General features: G+C 36.5%; 1 non-coding gene across 1 annotated transcript; it reads right to left on the minus strand.

The window, feature by feature from the left end:
- Positions 1–4100: 4100 nt before the first annotated feature.
- LOC122150756 lies at positions 4101–4207 on the minus strand. The gene has a single exon (XR_006163837.1). It is a non-coding gene; the product is annotated as a U6 spliceosomal RNA (small nuclear RNA).
- Between the last annotated feature and the right edge of the window lie 7096 nt (positions 4208–11303).

Below are 11303 nucleotides of genomic sequence, written 5' to 3' on the forward strand. Positions count from 1 at the left end.
GTTGTTATGTGCCGTCGAGTCAAACCCGACTCATAGCAACCCCTCCTTGGGTTTCCGAGGCAGTATCACTATGGAAGTAGGATTGCCCAACCTTCCTTTAAAGGCATATAACTCAATTTACAATCTGTCATTCTGTCCATTCAATCTTTGGCAAATTATTTAGAGATCCCACAATACACCATGCTGGCTCATGCCCAAGTGTTTCGTAAAGACTGTTGCATTTGTCTGAAATATTACTCTCTTATTTCTCTGCCTAGTCATCCCAGCTCTCTTCTCCCCCGGCATATTCCCTGGATGTATCCTGCCAGTGAGAATCTCCTCCTCTTTGGTACCTCGGCATGTTCTTATGCTTACGCTTCATTGGGACATGTTGATCTAGTGTCTGTCTCTCTGACTAACCAGAGAGCATTTTGGGTACAGGAATCATGTATTATTTATCTCTGTATCCCTAGCACCTCACTCAACAGTTGGAACATGGAACGTGCTCAATGAATGCTTGTTGAATGTTGACACAGGAATTGGGCACCTGATTGTGGGTCAGGGAATCTAAAATTCTGATTCTGTTCTGCTTCTCGTTAGCTCTCTGAATTGTTATGGTGCCACTTTCTGAATAAGACAATTAGGTATCACTAAACCAGGTTTAATAAAAGTCAGGTTGCTATGGCAGGCATTGACTGAGCACTGTGTATTACCTGCCAGGCACCCCTGATCTCTGCTGCCCTGACCTCCTCTGCTTAATCAGCTGCTCTTACAAAGAACATTCTCTCCCCATGAATTCTGACAGAGTGGCTATTCCCAGGTATGGTCCAATGTAAGGAACGCCCTTTGCACTGGGCGTGGCCCATATTATAAAATGCATATGTTTCAATAATATATATATAGTATATATATTATGTAATATATGTTAAAACCAAAAACCAATTGCTAGCAAGTCACTTCTGAATCATAGCACCCTTAGTCTAGTGTGTCAGACTAAAACTGTGGTCCATGGGGTGTTCAGTGTCCAATTTTAGTTTTCAGAAGTAGATTGCCAGGCCTTTCTTCGAAGGCACCTCTGAGTGGACTCATACCTCCAACATTTTGGTTAGCATTTGTATCATCCAAGGACTTCATAATAAATATTCACTGCTTAACAACAACAACATTGTTATTTGAGTGTTTAGACAGTTCTTTCTTTTTATCATTGTGATTTGGGTGAAAGTTTACAGAGCAAAATTCACTTTCCATACAGCAGTTCACATACACTTTGTCTCATGACATTGACTACAATTTACCACAGTGCCACAGCTCCCCTCCCACTTCCTCCCCATAGTTACCTCTTCCCTGTGTCCTTCCCTCCGTGCACTCCTGCCTCCTGAGCTGTCTCCCTGTGCATACACAGTCCTTCTATTCTCCCATGATTGTTCTCTCCAAGGAGTGTATCTACCTAGTGTAAATGTTCAGCTCATATACCTGTCTTTTGTTTGGCTGGAAGCCACAGGAGTGGGTTCCATTCCAGACCTGAATGGCAGCTAGGAGGAGCCATAGTCTCAGTGGTTCCACCACTCTCTATCAGACCAGCAAACCCGGTCCTATTTTTTTTCAAATGATTTTGAGTTTTGTTCCACATTGTTCTCCCACTCTATCCAGGATCTCTGATATAGATCCCCCTCTGAGTGGTTGACAGTGGTAGCTGGGTACCATCTAGTTCTTCTGGTCTCATAGTTGCATAGGCTGAGGATCACATGGTGTACCAGTCACTTGGACTAAATGTTTCCATAAATCTTTTGTTTTCTTCATTCTTCTTTGCTCTGGATGAGGAGATACCCACCATTGCATCTAGATGGCTGCTTGCCAAGCTTTTAAAAACCCAGTGACTACTCACCAAAGTAGGAGGTAGAACAGGTTTTTGTGTAGTATGTTAGGACAATTGAGTTTGATGTCCCCTGAGACTATGGTCCTGAGCCCATGGGTCCAACTACTCACTCCCTCTGGGTAGCTGGCTGTGACCAAGAAGTGACTATAATCTTGTCCCTTGTAGCTCTACTATATACCTGAGAATTCCTACAGAATATATCTATACACTTGTAGAAACATTGTCTGTGAACATTGAGTGTTTAGATAATTCTTTAGGTGAAAAGTGTTATTATTGACTAGTTGATACCATTTCTATTTAAATTATGACTATTTCATGACTGTTGATCTCAAGTGCCATTAAATATATAGTTTTTACCTCTTGGAATATAGCCTGATTCTGAGAAGCAAATATCAAAAAAGAAAAACATAAAATATGAAATAAAAATTTAAGTGATGAATTCATGTATTTGGCCCACCTTGGTTTATAGCTGAGTAATTTCCACTCAAATTGCACTTGTTTTGCTTTTGGTGTCTCCCCAGATGTGTATCTGTGTGAAGCATTCCTAGTACATCAGCTTTGAGGTTTTGCTAACTAGTCTCAGTCTCCCATTGAAGACAAGAAGTCTAGTTTCTGAGGAGGTTCATTTGAGTTTTAGGAATGACATCTACTCATTTGAGTCTCTTGTGGTCTCCTTGCTTTTCAGAAAGCACGATGAACCTTGAATTCCTTTCTGTTTTGGACAGGGGAAATAATTCTGGCTATGGATATAAAACAGAAAAATAATCTGTGATAGTCCCCCAACCTTATTACATTCTTCATGTTTCTCCTCCTTTGGGTATTTTAATCTGTGTCTGGTTGACTTTTATCGAGCCCTAACTGGGATCTCTATTGCTGATAACTAAAGTTTGGATCTAAGGAACTCAGCATTCATAAAATGCAGTGAAACAAATTGCCCTTGTCAGATATATTTTTGTCAGATTTTGCTTGATGATTCAAACAGTAAACTGCAGAAAGTAACTCCTTACATTTATAAATGCATCAAAGTATATTTATTCAATAATAAATATTCTTAAATTATAATCATGAAAGATTAATATGAATGCAAGATACTAAATGATCTTATACTAAACTGGAAGGCGTCCTGGTAGCTCATTGGTTAAGGCATTTGGCTGCCCACCAAAAGGTCAACTGTTCAAACCTACCAGCCACACTCCAGGGGAGAAAGATGAGGCAGTCTGCTTCCGTAAAGATTTATATACAGCTTTGGAAACCCTATGAGACAGTTCTACTCCCTTAGATTCTCTATGAGTCAGAATCCACTGGATGGCAGTGCACTTGGTTGTTTTTGTTTGTTTGTTTGTTTGTTTTTTAGTATACTAAACTAGCAGTTTACTTTTGTGGAAAGAAGCTTTGTACAGATAACAAAAAGGAAGTTGTTTATCACTGAGGTTAGAAAACTTTGAATTTTAGAGATAGATTAACTCTAAATCTACAAATACTGTTGGTTGTTGTGGTACCTTGAATAAATAATTTAGCCTCTCTGATCCTCCATTCCTGTATCTGGAAAAAAACGGAGCAATGGATCATAATTGTAAGCATTGAACAGCATCCAGAAACACTGAACATGTAGTAGGCACTCAATTAATTACTATTTTTTCTCATTCTTGTATCCTCTCCTCTGAAGCTTTGTCTTTTCACAAAACAATTACATATTTGCCCATATTTGTACATATGAGATTGCAGCTGTAGAGTAGCCCAGTGACAAATGTCAAAAATAAAATGACTTGGTGAAATTACGTGCAATTATTTATGGGGCATTTATTGGCTTCATGCACTATACTGATAATCCTTCATTTTAATTAGCAGTAAATGTAGCAGGATGTATCAGAATGTATTGTGATGCTATGGGTTGAGTGTTCTATTTCCTCACTAGCTAACAGTGTACTGGGCATTGCACGTTTATTGCATTGGAAAGTCATTACTTCCAGTGGAAACAACTGCTAGACCACTGATACACCTTGTGGGAAATTGCAGGAGATCATCTGTAATTAACAAAAGCCATCGGTACATAAAATAAATAAACAACACAAGCATGATTTTCCCAGCTGTGAGCAGGTACTAGGGATTTTCCTTTGATACGCTTTGCTTTGGGACTTCACTCCTAGCTCTGTATTCCCTTCTGACTTCTAGATTTTAATAATATTCTTTTAATTTTAATTATTAATTTTTTAAATTGTGATTTGGGTGAAAATTTACAGAGCAAAAAAATACGGAATGCTTCATGAATTTGTGTGTCATCTTTGCGCAGGGGCCATGCTAATCTTCTCTGTACTGTTCCAATTTTAGTACATGTGCTGCAGAAGGGAGAATGATTTTGATAGTATTCTTATAACATAAAGTTATCCTCTGATGCTCCATGAGTTAATTGATAGAGAAAAGAACCTCTGGAGATGAGAGCAAAGCTTTAGCAACTACAGGAAGGAAAAAGTTACCTTTGATGGCTAACTTTGTGTTCCACTGCAGGGACGGTATGCGTTATCATGCAGTCAATTCAAGCCAAAGGAACACACTGACCCCCCTAAGCTCAATTCTTTCTGTCTGTGAAATAAGCCAATCCGTTATCCCTTCCGATTTATGGTGATCCCAGGTGGTACAGAGTAGAACTGCTCTGTAGAATTTTCTTGGCTGTAAACTTCATGGAAGCAGACCACCAGGCCTTTCTTCCACAGTGCCGGGGGAGTGTGAGGTGTTGAGCTGTCAGCCTTAGATTAGTAGTCAATTGAAAACTGTTTGCGTTACCCAGGGACCTCTGTGAAATATAAGAGGAAAATAATTGATGAGCAGGCTTTGAAGATAACCCAACTGTTCCTAGAAGGGGTGACTGAGAATATGAACTTAAGGGCAACATGACAGAATTGAAAAAGAGCACTCAAACTTCACTGTGTGGTCTATGGAAGTCTATTAACCTCTCTGCTTATGTTTTTCCTCTTCTGGAAAAGGAGAGTTAACTAGTCCGTAGAGTATAGAGAGGATTAAATGAGGTAATGTTTATAAAACACTTTGTCTGATGACTGGTATATATTAAATATTCAATAAATGTTAGCATGATTACTTTCTATTGATAGGCAGTTTCACAAAGAACATTTATCTTCTTTAGCTTTATTAACTTCCCAGAGGGGTAGATGAGCTCAAGTAGTAAGGTAGTAAACATGGAATAAAGGGCGAGGGGATTGGAAAATAAATCTCTAAGGAAATAGTTTGGGAAAAGCCATTCTTCTCAGTCTATTAAATCAGTTACTGCCTTAGATGGCCCAGTTTATCCAACAACATAACTCATTCTGTCCAATTCAATTTAACAACCATTTTTTTTAATGGGGTACTACACACTAGGCACCAGAGCTCTAGTAAGTTGAATTAGACATGGCAAAACTTTTTAATATAATGACAATGTAAGCACAAGCTTTTAACTTTCCCTATATCCATCATAATCCTTTCCTTAACTCACATGTATACTGTCTCTCTGTCTCTCTTTCTCTCATACACACACACACACACACACACTTACAGATTTCTATAGAAATTGCCATTGGAATATAAAAGTAGTGGGAAACCTGAATTTATTCTGGAACCTATAATACATTACATCTTCATGTTGATGTCATAAATATCAAGGGATTTCCAGTAGGTAGAGTGCAAGCAGGTTCTGAGTGAGAAGAGAGCTGGAGGGCAGTATCATGCAATCTTGTCAAAGAACAATATAGTTAGGAATTAGGTGGGGAAGTCCCCAGACATCTCCATTTAAAGACATTCTTGATTTTAAAAAAGAGCAAGAGCTGACCATGGGTCACAGGAAGGATTGCCAGAGAAAATATAATATGCCCAGTTATATTTGACTGTCATATAAACAACAGGTAATTTTTTTTTTATATCTGTTCCAAACCTGTTGCATGGAGTTAATTCCAACTCACGATGACCACATGTGTGACAGAATAGAACTGAGCTCCATATCATTTTCTTTATGGCAGCAGATCACCAGGCCTTTCTTCCATAGTATCCCAGAATGGGTTTGAACTGCCAATCATTTATTTAATAGTCTAGTACAAACTCTTTGCACCACATAGGGACTTTGCATAAGTATAGCCCATGTAATATTTGTGACATACTTATATGAAAAATATGTTTGATGTTTATCCAAAAGTCAAGGTTAACTGGGTCTCTTGTATTTTGATTTGCTAAATCAGGCAACCCTATTCATGTGGTCACCACAAGCAAAGATTAGGGAAGGACTGCAGGCAGAGATCTGGCCCAGCCACCAGTGACAGATAGAGGGTGGGCACTACTAGAGCTTGTTCCTGAATAGGAGGCTGTATCAGGACAGAAAAACAAAAACAAAAGCAGAACAACAACAAGGAATCAATGTTTCTGCACAGAGACAGTACTCTGTGCCAAAGCTGCCTATGGCCATGGCTCACTTGCTTTCTCTCCAAACTGCAAGCTTTCTGAAAAACTATTGCAATTTTATGGCAAATATGATCTCCCTTCATCTTGTTCTAAAGGTTTCAGACAGTCACCTTCTGCTTTACTGTAAGCTATATTTTTAAACTTAGGAGGAAATTAATTACATATAGGGTAGCCACAAAAAAATTAATAAACATTTTAATAAAAATTTAAAAAGAAGAAAATTATAGGACTTACTAAAACAAAATCAACAGCAATGAAGGAAATGAAAAAAAAATTGCAAACAAGATGAATTTAGCATAGAGAACTATACATAACAAAAATCTTTCAAGAACAACATCAACAACAAAACAACAAAAAGACAGCAGTAAATTAACACCTATTGATAATTACACTGAGTGTAAATTAATTACATACACCAATCAAAATGCAAAGAGTGGCAGACTAGATTAGAAAACATGACCCATCAATATGCTGCCTACAAGAAACACATCTTAGACATAAAAATAAGAATAAGATTAAAAATCAAAGGAAAACATGCATCAAGCACTTGACAACCAAAAAACGGTAGGACTGTCAATATTAATTTCTGATAAAATAGACTTTAAGGCAAAAATCAGTATAAGAAACAAAGAAGGACATTATATAAAGATTAAAAGGTCAAGTTAACAAGAGGACATATCATAATAAGTATCTATATATCCAATGAAAGAACTCCAAAATACATAAGCCAAACTGTAACAGACCTTAAAAGAGATATAGATCATTCCACAATATTAGTAGGAGACTTTAATACACCACTTTCAATGAAGGACAGCACAACTAGAAAAAAACTCAACAAAGAAACAGATTTAAAAAACACTATCAACCAACTTGATCTCATAGACATATACAGTATACTCCACCCAATGACAGAACAATATATATTATTTTCTAGTTTACATAGATCATTCTCCACAGTGGACTATATAATAGACCACAAAGGAAGCCTTAATACATTTAACAACATTAAAATAGTACAAAGTATTTTCTCAGATCACAACACTAAGAAGTTAGAAATTAATTTTTAAAAAGGCCATAAAAAAGAAAATACATCGTAACTAAATAACATCCTGCTTAAAAACTACTGGGTAATAGAAGAAATAAAAAATGAATTTTAAAAAAATGCCTAGAGTCAAAAAAAATGAAAGTACAACATATAAAAATCTTTGAGAAACAGCAAAAGCAGTGCTCAGAGGTCAATTAATAGCATAAACACACACATCAAAAAAGAAGAAAGAACTAAAATCAACACCTTAATCAAACACTCTAAGAATTAGAAAAAGTATAGCAAAAAAGAAAAGAAAAAAAGCCTATAGTCACTAGAAGAAAGGAAATAATGAAAATTTGAAAACAAATAAGTGAAATACAAAAATAATAGAAAGAATAAACAATAATTCTTTGAAAGGATTAATAAAATCAACAAACCATTGAGAATTCTGACAAAGGAAAAGAAGATCCAAATAACACAAATAAGAAATGAAATGAGCAATGTCACAAGAGGATCAACTGATGGAAAAAGGATAATAATAGAATACCATAAACAACTGTACTCCAACAAATTTAAAAACCTAGAATAAATGGTCAAATTTCTAGAAACACACTACTTACCTAAACTAACACATACTGAGGTAGAAAATTTAAACAGATCCATAACAAAAGAAGATATTGGACAGGTTATTAAAAAAAAAAAAAAAAAAAAACTCCCCTCAATAGAAGTCCTGGCCCATACAGCTTCATTGGAGAAGTCTGCCAAACCTTTAGACAAAAGCCAATTTGACTAAAGCTATTCTAGACCACAGAAAAGGATGGAATACTCCTGAATTCAGTCTATGAAGCAATAGTAATCCTGATACCAAAGCCAGGTAAAGACACCACTGAAAAAGAAATTTGTAGACCAATATCCTTCATGAATATATATTCAAAAATTCTCAATGAAATTCTAGCCAATAAAATCCAATATCATATCCAAAAAATAATATATTATGACCAATGGGATATACCAGGTATGCAAGGGTGGTTCAACATTAAAAACACATAACCTGCAGCAAACGCAAGCACTGGGACATGTGCAAGCTTAAAAGATGAGAAAGATTGACACTTAGACACCCTTCAAGCTTGGAATTAAACCTACCACATAGGATCAAGTTTCAGCTAAATAATAACCCATCAACACAAACCAACATATAATTTTTTTTTTTTTAAAAAAAGGACAAGAATCACATGATCATCTCAATTAATATAGAAAAGATATTTTATAAAATCCAACATCCATTCCTCATTTAAAAACTCCCAGCAAAATAAGAATAGAAGGAAAAGTTCTTAACATAATTAAGGACATAGATACAAAATCAACCACCAAAGTTATTCTCAGTGGAGAGAGACTTAAAGCAATCCTCTTGTGAATGGGAACCAGAAAATAATGCTTTCTGTCACCACTCCTATTCAATATTGTATTAGAAGTCCTATTCAGAGTAGTAAACAAGAAAGGGAAATAAAAGGCATCCAGATTGTTAAAGAAGAGGTAAAACTGTCTCTATTTGCAGATAAAGTAATCCTAAACATAGAAAATCCCAGAGACTCAATAAGAAAGCTACTGGAATTAGCAGAAAAATTCAGCAAAATGATATGTTATAAAATCAACATTCAAAAATCAATCAGATTCCTCTACACTAACAAAAAGAACTCTGAAAAGGAAATCAAGAAAACAACACCTTTTACAATAACCACCCAAAAGATAAAATGCTTAAGAATAACTCTAACCAGAGACACAAAATACTGATAAAAAGAAAACTACTACAAAAGACCAAAAGAGACCTACATAAATGGAAAAATATACCATGCTCATGGGAAGGAACACTTAACATTCTGAACATGTCAATACTCCCCAAAATGATTTACAGAAATAATACAATCCCAATCTAGATTCCATCCTCATTATTTAAAGTGATGGAAAAACTAATCATCAAATTACTATGGAAAGGAAAGAGTACCCAGATAAGCAAAGCACTAGTAAAGAAGAACAAAGTAGGAGTCCTCATATTCCCAGATCTTAAAATTTACTGTACAGCCACAGTAGGCAAAATAACCTGGTATGGGTACAACAAAAGACACACAGACCAATGGAACAGAATTGAGAATCCAGATGTAAATCCATCTACTTACAGATGTTCAACAAAGCGCCACATCCCTTAATTGGGGAAGAGATAGTTTCTTTAACAAATGGTGCTAGCGAAACTGGATATCAATTTGCAGAAAATGAAACACACACCATATACAAAAACTAACCCACATACAAAAACTAACTCAAAGACTTAAATGTACAACCTAAAATTATAAATAACGTCTAAGAAAAAATAGGAGCAAACTTAGTAGCTCTAATAATTGACAATAATAGTCTATTAAACATAACTAAAAATTCACAAACAGAAGATAAACTAGATGACTGAGAACTCCTAAGAATTACATACTTATGTGCATCAAAGATCTTTCCCAAATAGTAAAAAGAGAATATACAGACTGGAAATAATTTGGCAATGACATATCTGAAAAGGGAATAAAATTTATAGAAAAATTTATAGAAAACTTCAACAACTCAACAACATGAAGCCAAATAATCCAATTAAAAATGGTCAGAGGACATGAATAGTTAATTCACCAAACTGCCATAGCCATGAACCAAACACTCTCACTGTTCCTCTGATTCTTTTGCAGGTTCTTTTTCCTCCTTGATTTCCTTAACTATTAATTTATTTGAAGTCTTCAGGCCATGTGTCAATAAACACATGAAAAAATACTTGCAATCATTAGCCATTGTTGTTGTTAGGTACCATTGAGTTTATTCATAGCAGCAACTCTATGTAAAACAGAATGAAACATTGCCCAGTCCTATGCTGTCCTCACAAACATTGATATGCTTGAGCCCATTGTTGCAGCCATCTCCTTGAGGCTGCCTCTCTACTTTACTAAGCATGATATTCTTCTCTAGGAACTGGTCCTTCCTGATAACATGTCCAAAGTACAGTGGAGGACCGATTCCAAGATGGTAGAATAGGCAGAAAGACTGCACAGACCCTCTTCAACAAAGAAAAGGGTAACCAATTAACACAGCACAGAAGATAATCCTGGACCCCTGGGCCTTGAAGGGAAGAATATAGAAGTGGACTAAACCCCAACTAGCAGAAGAATTTGCATGAAAATATCAGAAAAGGAGACATACAGAGCTGCGGTCTGGCAGCAATCCTGAGCAATCCTGATGGCACAGACAGCTTAGAGATTCTCAATGGTGGTAGGACCTAAGAATTAACCTAAAAATTAGCCCTCCTACACAGAGACTGCACAGAGGACACTTCTGGTGGCTGTAGAATAAAAGGGGAAGCAGCAGTGAAGAGGAAGATGGGCTGAGCTGTGGACTTTTGCCTGTCTGAAGGGTGCCACCATTTTGAATGTTCACAAGCAGCTTGACCATTTTGGATATTTAAGGAGACAGTGCTCTCCAAGATTTCAGGGGCTTAAGAACAGGTTCTGCTTGCCAGTAACCCCAAGGACACTTGGGAATGCATGACTGAAAAGATGTGACATTCCTTTTGTTACTCTTATACCCCACACCCGCTTGGTCAATGGAGGTGTGGCCATCCCCCACTCCCACCCACACTCTGGACCCACAGGAACACCACCCCAGTCTGTGTGCTCAGACGGAGCCTGGGTGCCCTGCCCTGCCCTCCACCAATTATTTATTTATTTATTTCCTTTTTCTCTTTCTTTTTTCTGGTGTTTAGTTTGCTTGTATTTGTCTGTTTTAAAACTACTATTATTATTAATTTTTTGTCCTATTTACTATTACCCTTTCTTCTTCCCCTCCCAGATCCTAGTTCACAGCTTTTTTTTCTATTCCCTGTTCCTGGTTAAAATTTTTTTTTAATTTAAATTCTTTTTTTCCCCCTTTTTTCTCATGGTTAAACCCATTACT

This window comes from Orycteropus afer, unplaced genomic scaffold, assembly GCF_000298275.1.
Source record: "Orycteropus afer afer isolate SDZICR_OR568_19922 unplaced genomic scaffold, OryAfe1.0 scaffold00222, whole genome shotgun sequence".
In the NCBI taxonomy this organism is placed as follows: domain Eukaryota; kingdom Metazoa; phylum Chordata; class Mammalia; order Tubulidentata; family Orycteropodidae; genus Orycteropus; species Orycteropus afer.